At 41.9% G+C, this 9,875-nt stretch overlaps 1 protein-coding gene across 1 annotated transcript in view; it reads right to left on the bottom strand.

The window, feature by feature from the left end:
• Window positions 1–353: 353 nt before the first annotated feature.
• CPEB3 (cytoplasmic polyadenylation element binding protein 3) overlaps window positions 354–9,875 on the bottom strand; it is an 88,873-nt gene continuing 79,351 nt past the window's right edge. The window contains exon 11 of the transcript XR_014590643.1: window positions 354–463. The gene's annotated coding sequence lies outside the window, so the exon portion shown is untranslated. The remainder of the gene's footprint in view (window positions 464–9,875) is intronic.

The following is a 9,875-nucleotide window of genomic DNA, read 5'->3' as shown; positions in this document are numbered from 1 at the left end:
CACAGACATAAAATTTTGCTGTTTCCACACACCCCAACCCATACCCCCACCAGATTCAGACATTAGTTTTCAAGTAAAACAGTTCACAAAATAACAAAAGTGTTAGGCATCACTGTTTCAAACTTTTATCTGACCTTATGAGAACTAGAATTACAGCTGGAAATTCAATGCTCTTGTGTAAATGTGTCAATTCTACTTTACAAGGAGTTGAGAGGAGCAAGAAACATTCTACTAAATATTTGGGAGTTGGCAATGCTGAGTCCTATTTCTTCACTTCCCATGGATGACTGATAATTGTAATGGAATTACCATTGGCTGGTCAGAAATAGGATGTCAAGAGAGAGGTCTTTAAGCCAGGTCAGTTGCTGAGTTGCAAAAAGCTGTTGGCACCATGTAATCAGCCAGTTCTTTGCAGATGTGCAGAAAATGTTTCATGAACTGTAAATTGTATTTTAGGAAGTACCTATTAATGCAGGTAGTTAAGGTAGAATAAATTTGGTAGAGGACTTAAAGTATAGGAAGAGAGGTTGCTCTAAAAATTATTGCAACAAATTTTCCTATCAGCATTTAAAGTTTCCAAAGCAAATTCTGAAAGGGGGAAAAATCCCTTGTGTTTGAGAAATGGGGAAAGAGAAAACTGGAAAAAAATGTTGCCTTCCATGTCTCTTAAAGCTTTTTATTTTTCATAATTGAAAGGAAAAACACAACTCAAACCCACAAAACCCTCAACCTTATTCTAATCCTAGCTCACAGCTGCTAGGGAATTTACATCTCCTGTGGCAGGTGTTAATCATGGTGAGACTAAAGAGCAGTTCCACTTCAGTGAGTCTTTCTGTGTGTTAGTAGGTGGTAGCATAGTCAGGACTCAAATTATAAGAGATTATGTTTTCAGAGATTTGCTGAAAACCCCAACCCAGCAATCATGTTTTCCAAACTAGTCTATTTGTTACTGCTGGAGACATCCTGCACTGGCAAGTGGTGTGTTCTTGCCACCTGAGTTTCTGAAACATTAAGTATGGGGGGAAAAGATGAAGTAGGTGAATACTTTTAAAGCAAAACTTTGAAGCTAGAAAGTCTGAGGCTTTACATCCCAGGAGGAGCTGTGGTGAGGTGCAGCTGATGTGTTTTTGGAGTGTTAGGTGGTCCAACAGCCTCTTGCTGTACTGCTGGGGAGGGGAGGGCAGGGCTCTGCAGTGGTGGAGCAACAGCCCAGTTACCTACTCCAGCCCCAGGAACAGTCACACAGGCAGGGGGACACGCCCCATGCTGCAGGAGCACCTCAGTACCTGGAGCCCACAGCTGCTTGAAATGTAAGGAACCACAGTAAAAAAACTTGAGTTCATTGGTAGTTAAAGTGAGTAACTAAAAGTTCATTCTAATTCAAGATACTTCTCAGTTACCTGTGGTAGTGAGGATACATGCTCAGGAGCAGTGACATTCAAGACTCCCAGGTCTGTTTCTTGACCTTTGGCAAGACGAGGCCAAAGGTCCAGACCTGTGAGTAACGAGGAAATGCCAGCAGAGGCTCCTCACTGCAACAGGTTTGGTGTCTCCATGCATTCAGTTGCAGCTTTCTCATATGCCTGTAACGTTCTCTCTGAGCAGTTTGGTATTTTTGTCATGCCTAAACCAAAGGATTTGGATACAGGAATAATGCTCCTCATCCTGGTTTCATAACAGAGCACAAATACCAGCTGCTGTCCTTTTCTTTTAGAGCACAGCTGGAACACCAGGGGGAAATGGCAGTCCCAGCCCTATTTCCATTTTTATGGACTGGAGTGATTGTTCAGTGATGTTAGTGTAAAGGCCTGCAATCCACTAGTGTATGAGTGGATTTGTGTGGGATTCCTTCCACCCTGAAACCTTTCCACAATGCAACACAATCTGAAGTATCGTGGGGAGTAAAGAATGTGTAAGGATATCAGGCTGCTCACTCTAGTCTGGGTTTTATGTCTTCCCTATGGAAGAGAGACTGTGGTTGTGTCTCTGCATCACAGACTGTTCATTTTATGCATGTTAAAGCAAAACTTCCTTTGGCTAAAGTGCAAAAAAGTCCTGGTAATGTAATTGCTACTTTACCTACAGCTACTTGAAAAACATTCTCTTGACTCTCTAGGCGATACAGAAAAAAAAAAACCAAAGAGAAAGGATTTTGTTTTCCCCAAATTACATCACATCACACAATTTTCTATTAATCTTCTTTTCAGTGTGAAGACTATCCCTGTTGTTTCAAAAAGATGACAGCATGCAGCTCAGTAGGCCAAAGGAATGATAATGCACTCTTAGACATGAGGAAATCAGCCTTGTTAGCTCTTTTTCCAAGAATAAAATGGAGCAGAAAGGTTAATGCAGGGTTGAATCCTTTAGAGTAATTCATCAAATGTCTTAATGACAACACCACTTTGTTATCATTTCTAAAAAAGAGTGATTGGATCAGAACGACTTGGAAAGTAGAAACAACCTCAGCATATTGACTCTAGGATTTGGTAAGATAAAGAGACTCAGAGCTGCCTGAGGAGTCCCCTGCATCACTGAGCCCAGCCTCGCCCCACCACAAAATAGACGAGCAGGAAGCTGAAGGTGATGTTTCTGTGAGTGTCATGGGTGAGGGGGCAATTGTCTCCTACAGCTCCAACAGCAGTGAGGTGCAAGAGGCAGACAAAGGCAGAGCTGTTGTTCATGCTTTTTTTGGTACAAACAATGCATTTTAACCTGCCTGACAGAAACTGTGAGCCAGACTGAGTCAGAACTGTTTCGAACTTGGATGCCTGAGTTGTTCCTGATGTCTGAGCAAACCTTTTCTTCCAGCTTCTGCTGATCTGATTTGCAAACTAAAGGGGTTTGTACAGTTAACCTAAGTGCATTGAATAGGTTTTGACTAATTCAGTATCAGTTGGAAATGGGTGTGTATGTAATGGGATATTGCTGAGAAGCAGCTTCTTGTATTGTGCTCTTCTGAGTACAAGTTTTGTCTGAATGCTGCCATAGCCCTTATTGGACATCACAGCCATGCCTTTGAAACATTGACCTATCCCCAGTGAAATGTGAAACGTTCATAACCTCCCTACCCAACACAGTCCTTTCAAACAGGGGTCAGGTTTTCAACCTCAGCTCTTTACACAGGGAGAAAGAACCAGCAATTAAAGCTCCTTATACCCTTGTAGTTGTTAAGTACAGAAATTAAATGATACCAATATGTGTTCTCTACAATGGAGATGGAGGCAGAAAGAGACTATCACATTAATTAGTATTTTCTTTTGGAAAAAGGGCTGTCTTTATTGAGTATTATAAGTGAGACCAATGCATTCCTAACTGGCTGTAAGGTTTCAGAGAAGTAATTTCTTTTCAGTCCTTCTGTTACTTTTATGTGCTCATTTTGGTTTTCATACTTAGACTGACAGCTCTTCAGGACAGAAACTCACTCTCTCTGCCTCATGTAATGCCAGGCCTAACAAAGCTCTGCTTTACTTTGGGGCCTTTAGACACTGATGAAACATAAATACTTTCAAACAGTTAACTACACTGACTTTAAATGGCAAGTTATAGTCTGGCCTGAGAAAGAGGAATCTTTACTGCTCTACCCTATCTGCTGATTAGTATTCTCTTGGAAAGGAGGAGACTGGAAATTTTTGCAAACATTCTAAATATTCAAGATGCTTTCAGAGTTTTCACTGTGTCTGAAGGAGCTGGAATGTGAATGGTTAAGTTGTGCTTGGCTGAAAATCAAATTAGCTGGATACCTGAATGTCTCACTAGCACCTGAAGCCTAAAAGAGGTTTAGTAAAAATTAAAGAATTCCTTGTCCTAAGCAGACAATTGTGATTGCTTACAAAACTTAACCATCAAGCGCCTGAAGGGGCAGTGTGGTCAGTGTGGTCATATTTAGGCTGTAAAACAAATCAAATCAAAATAGGCTTTCCTTTGATGAATTATATAAATTTTCCATTAATTCTTTTTTTTTCTTCTTCTTTTTTTCTATTATTTTTTTATCACAACAGCACCTGAGAGTCCAATCAGCATAAAGAGCAAGGTAACATACAACCTCTGCTATAAAATTCTGCTCTTCCTCTGAAGCACAGTTGGTCTTAGGCCACAGTGAGAGGCAAATTAAGTTGCTTAAGAGATGCTCGGTGTGACTACATTTTATGACCTTTTCTTCTCCAGAAAGTCTTGTCATGTCAGTTCTACCAGCTGACCTACTTTATTAATTCTTTTTTCCAACTTGAGTTTTTTGTAGAGTGAGTTTGCATTCTGTAGTAATTAGACAGATAAGAGCTGAGATAGCTGGAACTCTGTCAGAGACATAGGATTAAGTGTCCAGGGAGTGGAAACTTCTTAACCATGATCAGCAGCAGAAGACACAGCAAATGAACATGCACTGATTAGATTAAGTCAGCCCTGGTGGCACAGGTGTGGGAAATAAGTGCAGTCAGAAATTCCTTCTCACTGAGTGCTAGGCTGTAATGAGAAGCACCTGCAAAGACACTTACTGTTGCAGTTACTCTGGCCTTTAATTTCTTTGTTTTAAAAGCCAAAGGAAGTCCCCCCCAAAATATTTTAATAAATCACTGATGTAATCATAGGAGGGCACATTTAAGTGTGGGTAGAGTATGTACAGTTTGCTTCACTCTTCTCCTGTACAAGGTGCTTTAAACATAGAAGTGTCACTAATTAGTCCACAGATGCAACACAAAAATTGTGGTCTGTGTGTTTTCCCTCAGAAGATTTGTGCCAGAATGTCCTTTGTAATGAGATAAAATATTTCTGTCATGGGAGTGGTCCAGGTTTAGATACTCTGTTGGCATCATCATGGTGAACTAATTTGCCTTCTAGATCACTAACAAGCATTCCTAGTAATTGCAAGTTTCTGAGAAATAACACCAGGTCACTAGACCTGCTGATTCTCAAGGCAGGCTCATAATTCACTTACCTAGAGTACATATAGGGGCAGCTAATAATATTTCATAAACCCAGTAGGTCAGGTGCATCTTTTTAGGCTGTTGGATGCCTGTTGGGTGGTTGGGGAATTGTAAACCTGCCCAGTGTTGAGGGCAGTTAATGCTTTCATACCTGGCAATGGAACCTCACCAGGACTAGCTAAGAGGAAGTGGTGTGGACAGCAGCACACCTGAGATCTTGCCCTTCTTTAGCACGTGGGAATGTCCTGTGGAATTCACACCTCTGTGTCCTTGCAGTCATCTAATTTTTTTTTTCTTTCTTTGATATGTCATTGCAACTGAAGCTCTTCCTGTGAAATGTGAGAAAAGATGGAGGCTTGGTGGTGGGAAATGAAAGTGTGCAACGCAGGTCTACAAAAACACTTGCTTTTTGGATTTTGGTACTCTTCAGGCAGACAGTATATAGTGACTACTCTGCTTTGCCAGGGCAGGCAGTTCTGGGTCTGTGCAGAGGCACCTTTAGGCAACTTAGCCAGAGAGTTCAGACAGCTTCAGAGTTATGCAGCAGCTGAGTAGGAGTTTTCAGGAACAGTTTTGGACTTCAATTTTTAATTACATCCTTTAATATTTTTTGCAGTTTGGCCCTACAGTTAAATTTGATTAAGACAATACTAAAGGTTTTTCCACACCAACAGTTTCACTTTCAAAAGCATTTGCAGCTGCGACTTCAGATATTGTCACTGTTTTATGTATTTCTCCTCTGATGACCGAAGGAGGAATTGGTTGTTCATAAATAGGATCATTCCAGAGAACATCCTGATTCTGTGTGCAATCTCTGCCTGCAGTCTGTCTGTTTGATCTGCCAACCCTGAATTTTCAGCTGCCCACCTGATTTGAAAAAGGGCAGATATTAGTTTCTCTCTGAAATGAACTGCTGAATTAACAACTCTCTCATCTAAGGGCCACAAATGGAAATGAAGGGCTAATCCCCTGTGCTGTGGTGCTCAGCTCTGAATTATGTGGCAGGCACTCTGAGCAATGCATATGATATTCTTAGAAACCATTTCAATGAGGTGTCGTTACATCAGCCGGGAGCAAATGTAGATGAAAGACTCAACAGAGAATAAAATCAGAGGAATTTCCTTCAGTCCGAGGTCCTTGTCCTCATTCAGAAGTTGAATTTGGAATCTACTTGTCCTGGGTATCATCAGAGAACCTTTTGGAAGCATGCACACAGCTGTCCAGAAAATCTGAGAGGATTGCTGGCCAGCTCATTTGTCTTTACAGGTTCCATCTGGCTTTGATGAGCTGCACATGCATGCACATGATCTTTGTCCAGGTGGACAAATGTCTAGTTTAATGTTTAGCAATAGGTCCTTCACAGCCTTTCAGTCAAGGGCTTCAGTTACATATTAATGGCACAGGTCTTTGTGCAGGTTCAAGAGCAGGAACACTGGTACATACTGGGGTAGGAAATGTTTTGGCTCACTGTCAGATATAGCTGTTGGCCCCACTGAATTACTTCAGTGCCCGTGTAATTTTAAGCACATAAGTAAATCCAGTCAGTCAGGCTTGTGTTTAAAAGTGCATTGCTGAGTAGGGAATTTCTGGCTTCTAAAGCTGTTCAAATCTTGGCTCTCAGGAGTCTTCCTCCAAATTTAACAACGTTTCTGCTTTACTCTCTCCTGGTAGAAAACTGGTAGCCTCCTTTGCTCTGTCAACACAGACAGCAAATCTGCTTTAGCTTCCATCCTGTGAGACTGTCCTTTATCATTGGACAGATACCTTGGTGGAATAAATGGGATGGTTTTCTTGAGAGGCCATGCAATGAGGATTGCTGAAGCTGAGACTCCTTATTTAGGTTGCATGAAAATGTAACCCAGACAACTGGCAAAATTTTTACACACACTTTTACGAAGTTGGGTGCTTGTTCCACAAAGTTTAGAAGTAGGGCAGTACAGAATAAGAGCCAGGAGACATATTGGAAATGGAATTGCTTTTGCACCAGGATTGGGAGAGAAATGTGTAGCTCCTTTGAACTAGTACATGAAGCTACATCAGCTCCATGCTACACATGAGATAAATATTGTTCAGGGCAAGGTGGAGAATATATAGCAGCTTAAATCTTGAGGGAGAGGACAGACTGTTTGGAACATTTGTAAGTAAGGGAAATATATTTAAATCTAAGGTGCTATTCCTTGTCCAGATTTTTTTTAAAAAATGGATCCTTCACTGTATTGTACCATAACCTGTACAAGTGAGGGAGTTTCTTCTTTCCTCTGGGCAGTGATGATTTTTTTTTTTTAATTCACTTGTACTAAGAAGGCCATCGGCCATTTCCCCCTTGGCTGTGGATGAATGAGAAGACAGTACTGCCCTACAGTGTAGTCTTTTCTCTTCCTTTTTAACCACATCTCTCTCCTGAAGAGCAGAGTCTGTCCAGCCTGACTCAGGTCAAAATGGGAGAATGGCAAAAGCAGATTTTCCTGGGAAAGCTTTTATTCTTTTCCATTTACAGCTAAGTGGGTGACTTCACATCAGAGTTGGTCTGGCTAAATGAGCACCTTGGACACCACCCTCCCCACTACATCCTGATTTCCTCGTCTTCAGCTCTTCCTCCAACTGGAAATGCCACAAGTAGCTGTGGGCTTCTGTCAGCTGTACTGAGAGAACTACAGTCAGCAATTCCACAGCTGCTCCCAGGTGCACCCCAAATATCTCCAAGCAAAGCAGCAAGAAGTGGGGTTCAGTTTATGACACATTTTCCTGGCTACTGTAGAATAAATGGGAGCATGCAGCTCAGTGGGTTGCATCAGAAAGCCCAGGGAGGTTTTCCTCTGCCCTTTCCTCAGCTGTGCACTTGAGGCTTCTGTTCATACTTCAGAGCAAGGATGATCTGAGGAGAGGTGTGTGTAAGGGTCTACACACCCTGTCTGGGACTGTGCTTGTGGGGAGAGGTGGGACTGACAGAGGGGTGATATCAGCACCTTCTAAAGCCTCAGAAGGGAAATCACGTTCTTTAGGTCTGGAGAGAACCAGCACCTTCCCTGATTGCCTTGTCCCACTGCCAGGGCGAGGCCATTACAAGTACATGGCTCAGTAATAGGAGGAGCTGCAGAAGGGCCCCAGGAGCCCAGGCAGGTGGTGCAGCTGGTGATGACAGGCTCAGTCTGTGGGAACAGTATGTGTGCTGGAGATAGCCAGGGAGAACCCATTTTAGCAGGAGCTGGGCAGACTCACAGTCACATGGGCTCTGGCTCAGCTGTACAGCCTGAGCTTTAGGAAGCTGAGAGAACCAAGTTTTCAGAATTTGCATATTGCAGCTGAGTGACTCCACTGACTCCATTTCCTGGGGCCCATGAGTTCTCACAGTCCTGTTTCTGCAAGAGTCACAAAATGGATGACAACACCCCCCCCAAACTTATAATCTGATAGCACGTTTGGAATTGGTGTGGAAATTGGGCAAAGATTCAACTGGAGTATTTGATATGAAGTGTTCACTTCTGGCTAATGCTATTTCTGTTACATCCCTCCTTCAGAGCATGATTTAAGAGGAGTGTCTGAGAGAAGGCCACTGCGACTTGCTGACTCTGTGTTACCTGCTGCAGCATTTTGAATGCAGCTTAATTCCCCTGTGAAAAGAACTGATACAACCAATCCCCATGAACTCTTCACACTTGACAGAAACACAAGTGAAGGGAGTGATCCATAATAATTAGGAAATTGGGATCAAAAGCAGGCAGGCTTAGCCCAAACTGTTTTGCTCAGGGGCAATACTGCAGCTCAAAATAAACAATTTAATTACTAGAGAACACCCTTTCTGCAAGTGAAGGCAGTTTCCAGAGTGGAAGACCTGCTATAAATATAGTTCTAAATTCTGCTCAAACTAGGTTAGGAGAGCATAAGCTTGAGTAGTATTTAAAAAAGGAGAATGACATGTGGTGTTGTCCTATTTCTGGCATCGCTCCTCAGTGGAAAGGCCATTGTCACCTATCTGCCCTCTTATGTTGTTCAGAAACAAGAAATCAAACACAAGACAGAAATGATGGCCCTTAAGATCCCTTTCCAAACAAAAGTGGTTGTCCTGCTTAAGGGCAGCGGCAGACATCTTCAGCTCAGGGCTGCAGTTGCTCTGTCAAAGGCAGACTGAGCTATGTTTGTGTGAAGAGTCCTTTTGTGTGTCACAGATACTGTGTTAGTAAAAGTCCAAACAGCAGAAAAGGTTCATCCCCACACTTTGATGCTTTTCCTCTTACTTTATACATGTACTCTACACTCTATAGGCTCTGTTCAGTGGAGCTAAGACTCACAGGATGGAGGTAAATTTAAGGGTTTCTTCTAATATGTTGTGTAAGAATAGTCTGACAAATGCAGAGGATATCACATATCTTAGCATTTGTTTTCCTTTGTCTCATACACCCCCCAGTTTCATTGAGGATTAGATGTCAACAGCCATTACACAGCAGGGAGTTAATTACAGAAGTTACTGGGTTATATAATGGTGTAAAGGTTTCCAGACTCAGTAAGTCATATCTCCTCATGACCAGGTTTTTTTCTGGACTTCTGGCTGTACAGTCTATACTAAACTTTTTTTCAGGGCAGTGACTGAAGTAGTTTTACTGAAGGAATTGTAGCACTGAAATTCCCTGGTGTCTGATGGATTTTTCCAGAAAAAAACATTAGCAAGAGACCATTACAGTTTGTCATGTTTATATCCTATCCTGCTCTGAGGGTAGTGCTTTCATTACATGGCCATAAAGTAATGGTACTTCTCTGCCTCTAAACTCTCTCAACAGAAAAGTGCTAAAACATTCTATTATTTCTGGATTTTTTTTTTTTTTTTTTTTTTTTTTTTTTTTTTTTTTTTTTTTTTTTTTTTTTGTCCTTTGTAGGATTGGGGTGAGGGGCATGGAGGAGTGCGAAGGTCTGTGATTGCATTATCAATATTTCATGTTTTGCCTCACAGAGTGCAGGTTC

This window comes from Zosterops lateralis, assembly GCF_965231275.1.
Source record: "Zosterops lateralis genome assembly, chromosome: 8".
NCBI lineage: Eukaryota > Metazoa > Chordata > Aves > Passeriformes > Zosteropidae > Zosterops > Zosterops lateralis.
Note: the sequence above shows the minus strand (reverse complement) of the source record. Positions and strands in the feature narration are given on the sequence as shown.